Source organism: Bos indicus x Bos taurus, chromosome 10 (genome assembly GCF_003369695.1).
Source record: "Bos indicus x Bos taurus breed Angus x Brahman F1 hybrid chromosome 10, Bos_hybrid_MaternalHap_v2.0, whole genome shotgun sequence".
Classification (NCBI taxonomy): domain Eukaryota; kingdom Metazoa; phylum Chordata; class Mammalia; order Artiodactyla; family Bovidae; genus Bos; species Bos indicus x Bos taurus.
In genome coordinates, this window is record NC_040085.1 from 87143900 (window position 1) to 87159304 (window position 15405).

Sequence of the window (15405 nt, forward strand, 5' to 3'; positions counted from 1 at the left end):
TGACAGGCTGATGAGGAATGTTTCTGCTCTGAGACTGAGTGGATGAGCGAACAGTCAGAAAAACCTTTTATTGTTCTCTGAGCTTTCCCATATGAGAGACCCCAACCATCAGCTAAGCTTCTCTTCATTGTTTTTTCTCTTAGAGAAGAGAAACGTTTAGAGGTACATTTGAAGAACTCCCAAATGGATTTCAGAGAGCTTTACATCCCTATATTGGGAACAACAGTTGCATATTCACATTTTACCTTTTGCCGGATACGAAACTGCTCATAGCAAAATGGAGTGACTCTTCTTTGTTCTTTCCTATTGTCCTGTGAAATAATGGGAATATACCACTATATTAAAATGTGTCTTCTTTATGCTAAATAACTGGCAGTGGAGAGAATAACTGGCAGTGGGACTCCCTCTTTAAGGCAGTGTTAGCATAAATATTTTGAGAAAGAATTTACTAAATCTGAAAATTTATAGTTAGCATTCAGTTTTTGCTAAGCAATGCCCCTGTCAGTGTGAATGTACCCTTTTCTTCTCACTTTGCTAAGTTTAGCATATATCATTAAGGATTAGACTCTTTTAAATCCCCAAGGACTGCTGGGCCCCATTTCTAAAAGACAGGATGTATGTTTCCAAATTTCCATTATCAAAGAATTTTGTAGAAACGCCCCGGTTAGACTAACCAATCTTGGGTACGTTTGATTCTTTGTCTGAAATAAAACAGCCTTTCAATGCCCAAATCCTTCAACACTGCATCTCTCTTATCTCAGTTGTTGACCCTCACAGCTTGTGAGAGGAGGAACTGTTTGGGGATTTAAAGAGGTGGCATTCTGAACTACATCTGCATGCCATCTGGATTGCTTCTCCTTAGAAGGGTTGAAACCAACAGCAAAAAGTGAGATCAGTTTTCGCTATCATGTTAATAATAATGGTTACCAAATTATGAGGGTCTGTTGTGTAGTAGAAACCTTCTAGAGCTTTCTCCCTTAAACCTTGAAAATGACCCTACAAGGAAAGTAACGTGAAGGAAAATATACATTGTCTTCGTGACTATGGCATCTCTGGTGGCTCAGACAGTAAAGAATCTGCCTGTAACACAGGACATGCAAGATACCCAGGTTCAAGATCCCCTGGAGGAGGAAATGACAACCCCACCCCAGTACTCTTGCCTGGAGAATCCCATGGACAGAGAAGCATGGTGGGCTACAGTCCATGGAGGCACAAAGAGTCAGACATGACTGAGTGACTAACACTTTCACTTTCACTTTTATGACTATAATAAGGAGAAACAATTCTAAATGGTTTATTAAGAAATAAGCCTAGAAGCAAAAATTTGACGAGTATCTACTACAAGAGCAGAGAAAAGCATGCTCCTGGTAGATGTTCAGTTGAGTTCAGTTCAGTCGCTCAGTCGTGTCTGACTCTTTGTGACCCCATGAACCGCAGCACGCCAGGCCTCCCTGTCCATCACCAACACCCAGAGTTTACCCAAACCCATGTCCATTGAGTCAGTGGTGCCATCCAACCATCTCATCCTCTGTCATCCCCTTCTCCTCCTGCCCTCAATCATTCCCAGCATCAGGGTCTTTTCAAATGAGTCAGCTCTTCGCATCAGGTAGCCAAAGTATTGGAATCTCAGCTTCAACATCATCCCTTCCAATGAACACCCAGGACTGATTTCCTTGAGGATGGACTGGTTGGATCTCCTTGCAGTCCAAGGGACTCTCAAGAGTCTTCTCCAATACCAGACTTTAAAAGCATCATTCTTCAGTGTTCAGCTTTCTTTACAGTCCAACTCTCACATCCATACATGACCACTGGAAAAACCATAGCCTTGACTAGACAGACCTTTTTCTAGACATTACTAGACAAAGTAATGTGTCTGCTTTTGAATATACTATCTAGGTTGGTCATAACTTTTTTTCCAAGGAGTAAGCATCTTTTAATTTCATGGCTGCAATCACCATCTGCAGTGATTTTGGAGCCCCCCAAAATAAAGTCTGTCACTGTTTCCACTGTTTTTCCATCTATTTCCCATGAAGTGATGGGACCAGATGCCATGATCTTAGTTTTCTGAATGTTGAGCTTTAAGCCAACTTTTTCACTCTCCTCTTTCACTTTCATCAAGAGGCTTTTTAGTTCCTCTTCACTTTCTGCCATAAGGGTGGTGTCATCTGCATATCTGAGGTTATTGATATGTCTCCTTGCAATCTCGATTCCAGCTTGTGCTTCTTCCAGCCCAGCGTTTCTCATGATGTACTCTGCATATAAGTTACATAAGCAGGGTGACAATATACAGGCTTGACCTGGTTCTAAGAGTTGATTATTTATGTTGATCATTGCATGGATGCTATCTGTGTTCTCTACCAAAGCAAGTGAGATAGGACATTCGGCTGCTTATTTGAAAACAAAACTCACCTAAGGCTTTGTGTGTGCAGTAGACTTTGTTACTAAAGATGCCAACAAAGTTATAAGGCATCCACATAAACAAATTAAATATTAAGCATCAATCTTTCAAAAATAAAGTTATAAGGCATCCACATAAACAAATTAAATATTAAGCATCAATCTTTTAAAAATAATTTGCAGTCATATCTGCTGTTGTGGACTCCAGCGTCCCAAAAGTTTGCTTCTCTTTTTTTTTTCCTCTCCTCCCATAGTCTTCTCCTCCCTTCCCTTAATATTCATTATCTCTTATCCTTTCTAACTAGTGCATACCTAGTTCTTGTTCATTTTGAATGCAGATCAGTTGAATAATCTGTTCTTTCTGTTAACTAACTTATGCAGGGTTTCACCTTCCAACTCAAATGACTTAACTAGAAAAATAACTTCATAAAACAATGATAGGTCCTTTCCCATGAGGAATTCTGATGGCATATGTTAAGTTAGTAGTTTTTTTTTAACCTTGTACCTATAAATTGCCAACTTTCACTCTTACTAGTTCATCCATACAAATAAGCATACATTTCATTCATTTTTGGTGATAAACTTACCACCAAGGCTCATGTGGATAAGAAAATGAGCCAGATAGTGTTTTAGTTTGGTTATATTAAAATACTACCAGGATATTCCACTTTCCTGGGTCCATTCCCTACAACATAGGGAAATAGGAGTTCTCTTTGTCTATGGACATGACCTATTTTGACTACTTTAACTGTTTCTTTATACCAAACCTGGTTTTCTTTCAGTTTTTTATCTTGGTGTGAGGGTCATAATTCCTGGTTGTAAAGAACAGAACCTTCTCAGACTGGCTTAAGAGGATATTAGTTAAAGGGAATTAGTTAGCTCACAGACTATGAGAATTACAAGATATCCAGTTTCATAAGTTATGCAGCAAAGAGTAATACCCAGATATCTTAAAAAAGGGAGACAGAGGAGACAGAAAAATCTTAGATATTTTGTATAATCAACATAATTTGAAGATTAATTGTATATGGATATAAGAGAAGGAAGAAAGTAAATATGAACCTCATATTTGTGATTTAAAAGCTAGTGATTTGATAATTTCATTTATTGGAAATTGTGGGCATTTGTCATGTTTGGCCATTCAACATCTTTTTAATTCCCTTCTTGGGACTGAAAAATTTTTATGTGACAATATTGTCACACCAAATTGGAAGCTGGAGTTTATTTTCACAGCTCCTTTTATTGCTATTCTGCATTAGTAGGAACACTAACAGGAGATACTTGTTTTTCCCCACAAGGAGTAGCATGAGAAAACAGCATGTATAAATTCAGTCTGTGAGTTAGCATTGTGGAAGGTTCTAGAGATTTTGCCTTCTGCTTTGGAGCATCTTCCTGTGAGCCACAGTATTGCTTCTCAGAAGTGGAAGCCACAGCGTTGTTTTGCTGGAAGAGCTCTAACGGGGTATAGCTTGAGTCTGAATCCTGGCTGCAAAACTTCCAGTTTTTCTGCTCTCCCCTCCAGCTTCTCATCAGCTAGTCTTCCTCTCCTGCCAGTCTGTATTCCAGTGTAGCCATTCGTCCTTTTAAGCTGAAAACTGGTAATGTCGCTCCTCTAATCAGATCTCACCAGTGGGCATTTTCTTGGCCTGAGGAATAGTGGCAAAACTCCTAAGGTATTAGTTTTTTAGCGATGCCATAGCAAATTCCCACAAACTTGGGTGGCTTAAAACAAAGTAAAAGTATTCTCATAAGGTTCCAGACACTAAAGATCTAAAGTCAAGTTGTCAAGGAAGCTAGGCCAATGCTTTATCCAACGTCTCTAGGGGAGGGTCCTTCCTTGCTTCTGCTAGATAGACTCTGATAGCTCCAGGCTTTGCTTGGTTTGCGGCAGCATGACAGCCCTCTCTGTACTCTGTCTTTGTGTTCCTTTCTCCTCTTCTTCTTCTTTTTTTTTTTTTAAATGTTTTTGATGTTTTAAAAGTCTTTATTGAATTTGTTACAACACTGCTTCTGTTTTATATTTTGATTTTTTGGCCTCAAGGTATGTGGGATCTTAACTCACTGACCAGGGGTTGAACCCACATCTTCTGCATTGGAAGGCGAAGTCTTTTTTCTTTCAAATTAAATTAATTTGTTTTTGGCTATGCTGGGTCTTTGTTGCTGCGTGGGCTTTTCTCTAACTGAAGTGAGTAGGGGCTGCTCTCTTGTTGCAGAGTATAGGCTCTAGGGTGTGTGAGCTTCCGTAGTTGTGGTCTGTGGGCTTAGTCTGCTCTGTGGCACCTGGGATTTTCCTGGATCAGGATCTTCCTGTCTCCTGTGTTGGCAGGTGGATTCTTTACCACTGAGCCACCAGAGAAGCCCGGGAAGGTGAAGTCATAACCGTTAGACTGCCATGAAAGTCCCTCTTCTCTCTTTATAAGAAAATCAATCACATCAGATTAGGACCTTGCCAATTCATTATGCATGGTTGATGCTTTGTCACTAAGTCGTGTCTGACTCTTGTGACCCTATGGACTGTACCCTGCCCAGCTCCTCTGTACATGGGATTCTCCTGACAAGAATACTGGAGTGGGTTGCCATTTCCTTCTCCAGGGGATATTCCCGACTCAGGGATTGAACCTGGGTCTTCTGCCCTGCAGGCAGATTCCTTACGGACTGAGCTATGAAGGAAGTCCCATTATACATGGGTGCATGCTAAGTGGCTTCAGTCACGTCTGACTCTTTGTGATGCTACAGACTGTAGCCGGCCAGGCTCCTCTGTCCAGGGGACTCTCCAGGCAGGAATACTGGAGTGGGTTGCCGTGCCCTCCTCCAAAGGATCTTCCCAACCTAGGAACTGAAGCTGAGTCTCTTATGTCTCCTACATTGGTGGGTGGGTTCTTTACCACTAGCGCCACCTTGTCTTAAATGGATTACAACTGCAAGATCTCATTTTCAAATGAGGTCCCATTCACAGGTGTTGTTGGTTAGGATGTCAGCAAGTCTTTTTTTGGGGGGAGGGGACACAATACAACACAGTGGTGGCTTAGGAGGTAAACTGCATGTGACCCTGTGTACTTTTCCAGTCTCACCTTAGTCATCTGCCTCTCCCCACCGCTCCCTTCCAGCAACTCCTGACTTCTTGTTTTTGAAATCCTCATGTCCTCTCGAATCCTATATATGCTTACAAGCACATTCCCTCTCCCTGGGGGACACTCTCTCTGCTTCCACCACCTTCCTTCCAGTTCTCACCTGTCCCTTCCATCTCCTGAACACTCTACACTGGATTAAGTGCCTCTTCTTTGTGTTTTCACAGTAAATTGGACTTTCTCCATCATAACCAACACATCACAATTTATAGTGATTTCTTGTCCAATACCTTATGTCCAAGAAATATGGGATAGTGTCTAATTGCTCAACCATCAAGCCCCAGAATTAACATTGTGCTTGTCATACAGTAGACTTTCAATTAGAAAAATAAATCTGGTAGTGCTTTGGTAGTTTTGAATACCTGTGAACCTCTTAGCTGTTTAGCTCTGGGTCTTGTCAGAAGTGACTAGTATGGTGTCAGGCAATACTCTTCAATACAGGATCCTGTTCCTGAGCATAAACTACAGTTCTTGGAAGGTTGTATGTCACAGACACTTCCTATTGTCTCCTCGGCATAGGAATGACCTCCTATAATAGTCCTGTAGTAATCTCTTATTGGCAGGCTGGAGCCTCAGGTAACTTAATGAAAACATTATTTCACAATACTTTTTAGACTTTGCCCATTTCTCTTTGATTTATTGAAGTCTTTTATAACTTAATTTTATACTAGCCATTACAATGATAATTAATCTATTACTTTCTAAGTATGGTAATCATTATCAATGTCAAGGTTTCAAGCACCAAATATAAAATCAGTGTTTTGTGCAACTGCCATAAATTACTGATTGTTTAGATGAACTGTTTAGCATTCTGGATAGAGATTTTTGATTCATATTCTGTATTCTGTGTCAACTCCTCTCTCAGTTACTCACACCAAGGGAGGAAGGCTTGGTATTCTTCAAATGGCAGCTAATACAAATGTATTTCAGGTTCATCTTTGAATCCTGTTTCTCTTTTTATGGGTGAATATGAGTATGTATGTTTTAACAATTTAAAAATGCCTTTGAAATGCACTAATTTAACATTAGTATCTCATTCTCTGAACATTCCCACCCTTTATGCTCTCTTTTTGGTTCTTGGAAGAAATGTATTTTAATGTTTTATTTTTCTTTAAACTCCTCTTATTGTACTATAAGTTTCACAAAGGATTTAAAGGTAAAAGAAATAAAAATTCATTTAAGGAAACCCTTTATCAAATTTTCTGGTAAGCTAATTTAAGGAGTACCTAACTACCAGCATTATTTATATAACAACATATATAGTAATCCCCTGGAGAAGGAAATGGCAACCCACTCCAATATTCTTTTTTTTTTTAATTTAAGAATACTTATTATTTATTTTATTTAAAAAATTTATTTATTTTTAGTTGAAGGATACTTGCTTTGCAGAATTTTGTTGTTTTCTGTCAAACTGCAACAGCCATAGGTATACATATGTCCCCTCCCTGTTGAAACTCCCTCCCATCTCCCTCTCCATCCCACCCCTCTAGGTTGATACAGAACCCCTGTTTGAGTTCCCTGAAACATACAACAAATTCCCATTGGCTAACTATTTTCTGTATTGTAATGTAAGTTTCCATGTTACTCTCTCCATACATCTCATCCTCTCTTCCCTCAGTGTGAGTAACTGAGAAGTTGTGGTACATACACACAATGGAATATTACTCAGCTATAAAAAGGAAGGCATTTGAGTCAGTTCTAATGAGGTGGATGAACCTAGAGCCTATTGTACATAGTGAAGTAAGTCAGAAAGAGAAGGATACATATTGTATACTGACACTCCAGTATTCTTGCCTGGAGAATCCCACGGATGGAGGAGCCTGGCAGGCTACAGTCCATAGGGTCGCAAAGAGCCAGACACAGCTGAGCAACTTTACTTTCACTTTCATATATAGTAACAAAGGGATGCTCCTTAGTGGCATACTTTGTCCTAAGAAATTACTAAATGTCAAAGTCCAACATAACACTTATATATATGTTTTGTGAAAGTGAAAGTGTTAGTCACTTAGTTGTGTCTGACTCTTTGCGACCCCATGGACTGTAGCCTGCCAGACTCCTGTGTCCATGGAATTCTCCAGACAAGAGTATTGGAGTGGGTTGTCATTCGCTTCTCCAGGGGTTCTTCCTGACCCAGGGATCGAACGCAAGTCTCCTGTATTGCAGGCGGATTCTTTACTGTCTGATCCACCAGAGAAATCTTAATCTGTTTCTAATCTCTGTATATTCTCTACTCAACACACACAAATGCGCAGACACACACAGATACAAACAGACACTTAACTGGAATTATACGAGTGCAGGAACCACTGTCTGTTCACCTCTGTTTACCCAGCAGGGTATCCAACTGGCTAATGAAGAATCATTGAGCTGTTGTGGGGGTGTCTTAAGAAGCAAAACCCCTCCGCCTTTGTTCCTCCACTCCATGTTTCCATCTTCCTCCTCCTCTCTAGGGGTTCCATGATTTTTCAAAGTGCCTATCAAAGGATTCAGAGGACTGATTCATTTGAATTGAAAAATTACATCTTTATTTTCACTTACTTCCTAGTGATATTTGACATTCTCATCAGCTGAGTGTAAGCCACAAAGCTGTATTGTTGATCTTTTCATTTTATTTGGGAGGCATTTACCTGGTGATTTAACAGGTCCCCAGCACATCAAGAGTGATAACAACATGGGTCAAGTGTTGTATTCACTCCCAGGGAATCAGCTCCATGCTGTTTAGTCCCTAAGTCATTGGCTGACTCTTTTTGGCCTCATAGATTGTAGCCTGCCAGACTCCTCTGTTCATGGGATTTCCCAGGTGAGAATACTACAGTGGGTTGCCATTTCCTCCTCCAGGGATCTTTTCCACCCAGGGATCGAACCTGCATCTCTGCTTTGGCAGGCAGATTCTTTACCACTGAGCCACCAGTGGAGCCCATAACTGTGTAATAATAACTGTCATTTTGTACATTAAAGCACTGTTTAAAAAGAAAGCCTTATATTATATTATGTGCTACCTTGAGATCATCTTGCCCTCACCCTTGTCTTTTTGTAGCTGCTACTGAGGCAACCAGCAGTTTGTGGACTCTCACCAGCACATGCAGAACCAACATGGCCATGCTTCTGGCAGATCATGCTGCAGACCTCTCATCTCCTCTCTGGGGTTTTCTGCTGTATATGTACATGTGCAGTTCAGTGCCCAGCTCAGAAGCATGCAGGAGTTAACACACCTGATGAGAGAGGTAGGTGGATATATTTCCCATATTTCTAGGTTTTTATGTTTCTTGGTGATGACAGAAGTCCTTCTTCTACAAAGGTGTAATATTCTGTGTTTCCATTTGCTTTCATTACCCCACTCCCTCTTCAAGCACCATTCCAGAAGGAACACAGAATGCCTGATATAATGACAGAATTGCTTTAGATCAAAGAATACATTCAGTAGTAAAGAGGGAGAAGAATATACAGCCATCCCTTAGAATCTGCAAGGGGTTGATTTCAGAACCTCCACAGATAACCAAAATGTACAGATGCTCGAGAACCTTACATAAAATGGCATAGTATTTGCTCATAACCTTTGCATATCCTCCAACATACTTTATAAATCATTTCTAGATTACTTATAATACTTAATGCAATGTAAATGCTAGGCAAATAAATATAAATACAATGTAAACACTATGCAAATAGGTGCCTGTGCAGAGCAAATTCAGGTTTTGCTTTTCTGGAAATTTTTGGAATTTTTTTCTAATATTTCTGATTTGTGGCTGGTTAAATCTGGATTCAGAAGGCTGACTGTATTAAGTATTCTGTACCTGTATTATTTAAACTATATGCAGAGTACATCATGAGAAATGCTGGGCTGGATGAAGCACAGGCTGGAATCAAGATTTCTGGGAGAAATATCAATAACCTCAGATATGCAGATGTCACCACCCTTATGGCAGAAAGTGAAGAGGAGCTAAAGAGCCTCCTGATGAAAGTGAAAGAGGAGAGTGAAAAAGTTGGCTTAAAGCTCAACATTCAAAAAACAAAGATCATGGCATCCAGTCCCATCACTTCATGGCAAATACATGGGGAAACAATGGAAACAGTGACAGACTTTATTTTTTTGGGCTCCAGAATCACTGAAGATGGTGATTACAGCCATGAAATTAAAAGACGCTTGCTTCTTGGAAGAAAAGCTATGACCAACCTAGACCTTAAAAAACTGGAAATAGAACTGCCATATGACCCAGCAGTCCAACTACTGGGCATAAACACTGAGGAAACCATAATTGAAGGAGACACATGTACCCCAGTGTTCATTGCAGCACTATTTACAATAGCCAGGACATGGAAGCAGACTAGGTACCCATCAGCAGATGAATGGATAGGAAAGCTGTGGTACATATACACAATGGAGTATTACTCAGCCATTAAAAAGAATACATTTGAATCAGTTCTAATGAGGTGGATGAAACTGGAGCCTATTATACAGAGTGAAGTAAGCCGGAAAGAAAAACACCAATACAGTATATTAACACATATATATGGAATTTAGAAAGATGGTAATGATAACCTTGTATGTGAGATAGCAAAAGAGACACAGATGTATAGAAGAGTCTTTTGGACTCTGTGGGAGAGGGCAAGGGTGGGATGATTTGGGAGAATGGCATTGAAACATGTAAATTATCATATGTGAAACGAATCGCCAGTCCAGGTTCGATGCATGATACAGGGTCCTTGGGGCTGGTGCACTGGGATGACCCAGAGGGATGATATGGGGAGGGAAGTGGGAGGGGAGTTCAGGATGGGGAACACGTGTACACCTGTGGCAGATTCATGTCAATGTATGGCAAAACCAATACAATATTGTAATTAGACTGAGCGACTTCACTTTCAATTTTCATTTTCATGCATTGGAGAAGGAAATGGCAACCCACTCCAGTGTTCTTTCCTGGAGAATCCCAGGGATGGGGAAGCCTGGTGGGCTGCCGTCTATGGGGTCACACAGAGTCGGACATGACTGAAGTGACTTAGCAAAAAATAGCAATTAGCCTCCAATTAAAATAAATAAATTTATATTTAAAAAAAAGCAGAGACATTACTTTGCCAATAAAGGTCCATCTAGTCAAAGCTACAGTTTTTCCAGTAGTCATGTGTGGATGTGAGAGTTGGACTATAAAGAAAGCTGAGCACCGAAGAATTGATGCTTTTAAACTGTGGTATTGGAGAAGAGTCTTGAGGGTCCCTTGGACAGCAAGGAGATCCAACCAGTCCATCCTAAAGGAAGTCAGTCCTGAATATTCATTGGAAAGATTGGTGCTGAAGCTGAAACTCCAATACTTCGGCCACCTGATGCGAAGAACTGACTCATTGGAAAAGACCCTGATGCTGGGAAAGATTGAAGGCGGGAGGAGAAGGGGACGACAGAGGATGAGATGGTTGGGTGGCATCACCGACTCAATGAACAAGAGTTTGAGTAAATTCCAGGAGTTGGTAATGGACAGGGAGGCCTCGCATGCTGCAGTCCATGGGGTCGCAAAGCCTGAGTGACTGAACTGAACTGAACTGAACTGCTTTACTGATGTGACACCATGTCCTTCCTACAAGGCTGAGCTCCATTCTGGAGTCCCAGTGTGCGGGCAGCATGTTGGGTGCTTCATCTCGTAGCATTTTGCAAGTAGACATACTTGCAGATTATCAGAGCTTTCAGATTATAGTGATCATTGCTTGCTCTCTTTAGAATTGGAAGAATCCGTCCGTGGGGACTGCTGTATAAGACAAATTTGAGTGAAGGGTAACATTCTGTCCTCAGTTTTGCTTCAGCTTACCTGCCAGTTTTGTCTTTTCTTAAAATGAATGTTTTCATGGATAGCCTGTCCATTTCTCCTACAAAAGTACAGACACCTGTTGCACAATGTTTAGTATCTGAGTGGACCTGTAGCTTGGACATAACATATGATACATTTGTACTGGCAAATAGGAAAAACGTATAAAGTTTGCCAGAAGACACTGGTATTTTATTCCACTTAAGTATGCACAATCACTTGACTCTCCTTCAGTTCTGGTAGATGTTAGTTTCTATGGCTTAGGATGACATTTTTAAGTATAATTTTTTTCAGTAATAATTGATCAAAGGTCATTTTTTCTCTACATTTACTACTAAACAACACAATAGTACATCATGCTACTCACTCCCCTTTGAGTCATAGTTGAGCTGCTTATTCTCTTTTCAGGGCACTAATTGTATAGCTATTAGTGTGGAGGCTCAGAAGTTAAAGCGTCTGCCTGGAATGCAGGAGACCCGGGTTCGATCCCTGGGTTGGGAAGATCCCCTGGAGAAGGAAATGGCAACCCACTCCAGTACTCTTGCCTGGAGAATCCCATGGATGGAGGAGCCTGGTAGGCTACAGTCCATGGGGTCGCAAAGAGTCGGACATGACTGAGTGACTTCACTCACTCACTCACTCACTCACTCAGTGTTTGCATCAGAGAAGGCGATGGCACCCCACTCCAGGACTCTTGCCTGGAAAATTCCATGGATGGAGGAGCCTGGTAGGCTGCAGTCCATGGGGTCACTGAGGGTCGGGCACGACTGAGCGACTTCTCTTTCACTTTTCACTTTGATGCATTGGAGAAGGAAATGGCAACCCACTCCAGTGTTCTTTCCTGGAGAATCCCAGGGACGGGGGAGCCTGGTGGGCTGCCGTCTATGGGGTCGCACAGAGTCGGACACGACTGAAGTGACTTAGGAGCAGTAGCAGCAGCCTTTGTATAGAAATTTTTTTTAGTAAATTCTTCGCCATCTATTATAAAAACAGTTTTGACTGATGAGCTTTTGGGAGGCTCAATATTTGAAGGAGAAAAAGAAGTGAACACTGATGTATTCTGTGCTTGGGCAAACCTGTTGCAGCTAGAATTAGATTTAGTTTGTTAAAAATTTTGTTATTAATAAGTCATGCAGAGCAGAGGAAATCTGAAAGCACTAAGCCAGTAATAAATCAACAGGTAATAAATATTCACTTGTGGCCGATTTTGTGCTATTGTTGCTGATAGCACAACAGAGCTGAGACACTTTCATTCTCGTCTAGTCAGGAAATGACATCTGTTTTCTTGTCCTAACCCTGAGTATCTTCTATCGTGTCAACAGCTTTTGTAATATTAACTTTGATGTCTACGTTTACCTTACATGAATTATAAAGGTACAAATAAGTGGATGGTAGGATCTTGGATTTTTATAACTTTTTGTTTTTTAAAACGTTTATGCAACAAGTGAGAAAAAGGAATGAGTCTATTTTTAACAACTCACAAAAAGTCAGCCTAATTTGCTTATCAAACTGTCTTTTAATTAGCATTTCTCTGAGAATGAGCTATATATAAAGATGCTGTTGTTTTGCAATTTTTCCTAAATAAGACAAGGTTTGAAAATTTCATAGATATAAGTCTCTTATTAAACCCAAGGTAGTTGAATTTATACTCTAAATCTGAAACTTTAGATTTCAGTAAGCTATGAATCTTCTGTTACAAAAATTTAGTACTATCTCCCACACCATTGAGACCAACACAGAGATATTTTATTATTATTTTGGAGTTTTGAAATATTCTTTCTGACTCCAAGCTTTTGTTGGCTTAGCTAAATCCTACATCTCTTTCTAATTCTCCTTAACTAATGCTTCTTACAGGAGGCCCTTTCGCACCTTCTAATCTGTGTTATGTCTATTAACCTCCTTTGTATTCCTTTTATTTCTTTCACATTCCCTTTTCACAACAAAACATATATCAGTTGTGCACGTGGTTTTCACATTTACATTTTATCTCTAGGATTTCTTCTGATTCCAACTCTCCTCTAGGTAAAAATCTAAGCTTTAGAGAAGATACAAGAAAACAATGACCTGAAAGCACTCGAGAGTTAAAAAACAGGCATATTCTGGTGGGAGGATTGAAACTTGTAAGAGTGGACTAGAGTCAGTTGAGTTTCTTGTCTTTATGGTTTTAATCCTGAGGATAGACCAGTATTACCACAGTACAGGGTAGTCAAAACTCCAATAGAAATGGAAAGTTTTTATGGTCTGAAGAACAGAGTATATATTTGGAAGACTCTAGCCATGAAGAAGGTGGAGAAGGCAATGGCAACCCATTCCAGTACTCTTGCCTGGAAAATCCCATGGGCAGAAGAGGGTTGTAGGCTGCAGTCCATGGGGTCTCAAAGAGTCGGACACGACTGAGCGACTTCACTTTCACTTTTCACTTTCATGCATTGGAGAAGGAAATGGCAACCCACTCCAGTGTTCTTGCCTGGAGAACCCCAGGGCCGGGGGAGCCTGGTGGGCTGCTGTCTATGGGGTCGCACAGAGTCGGACACGACTGAAGTGACTTAGCAGCAGCAGCCGTGAACAAGAGAAGGGCAGTTCCTGGGATGGAGAAAACCAGAGAGAGGGAGCCCCAGATTATATTTAAAAAAAAAAAAAAATGAAATACTGGTTGAGTCTCTGACTTACTTCTTGATCCATACAAGGGTGAAGAAGTCTCAAGTCTTCACAGCTAATGTTGAAAGACTGAACTGAAATTAAGCTGCTGCTCAAAGGAGAGTTTCCCTACCAGGTGCAACGAAGTTAATTGCCTCTAAAGACAAAAGCATCAACACTCTTTGGAGGAGCATGACAAGATGCAGAATCTCTATGACATAGTATTTATAGTGTTTGGGTTGAAAGATTACTCAGCATATGGCAAACCAGTCTCAAAAGAAAAGGAATTCAACTGAGATCAATCACGAGATGTTTCAGATGTTGGAATGAGCTCAGATTTGAAAGCAGTTATTGATTCTCAGAGAAGTTTTTTTTTTTTAAAAGCTAATAATACACAGAAACATATGAAATCTCAGTAGAGAAATAGAATGAAATGGAAATTCTAGAGCTGAAAAAAATAGCCAAAATTAAAATTCCCCAGATAGGCTTATCAGCAAAATAGAAATGAGAGGGGAAGTCATCAGTGAATTTAAGGATGACTCAATAGAAGACTAATCTGAAGACAGAGCAAATAAGATTGAAAAAAAACTGAGCAGAACCTTGGGGACTTGTGGGCAATAACAAAATAGCAAAAACAAAAGGATAGTGTAATCAGACTGCTGAAAGCCAAGGATAAAGAGGAAATTTTGAAGCAACCAGAGAATAATGATATTTTATGTGAGAATTACAAGGAAAATGAACCTGTGATGAAAGAAATCAGAACAGCAGGGGAAAGGGGACAGGAACTACTTGGAAATAGACATGAGAAAACTTTTGGGGGCTGATATCATGATAGAGATTTGGGTCACACAGGTGTGTACTTTTATTATAACAGCAAATATCCACTTAAGATTAGTGTATGTAATCTCATTATGTGTAAACATAAGTTTTACATTAAAAGAAAAAAAAAACTAAGCTAAAAATTACAGTTTATTCTCAAAAACTTTAAATACTCTGCGGAAAAAGACTCAGCCCATTTCCCATCATTGTGTCCCTTGTGCTGAATACAATGCATGACATGGGATACATGGTCAATAAATTTTGTTGAGTTAAATTTAGTTCCATGTATTCCTTTTTCCTTTGTGCTGATCTAATGCAGATGAGTAGATCATGATCAAAGTTCTAGAAAATAAGCAGGAAGACAAAATAAGAAATCTATAATCATGAGCATAATGCACTATTGAGAATTTAAATGTAGCATGTCATGTAGTTACATGTTAGAGTTTGCAGTTTTAGATCTTCCATTGTCCTATACCAAGTGCCTAATGTAAGTCAAGAACTCAACATACATGACCTAAGAGAACATACACGTTATCTACAGGAATACTGCAAAGTAAATATTACCATCTCCTTTTTTGCAGTTAAGCAAATAGAGACTAAAGAAATGTAAAGGATTGGGATTACGTGGCTGT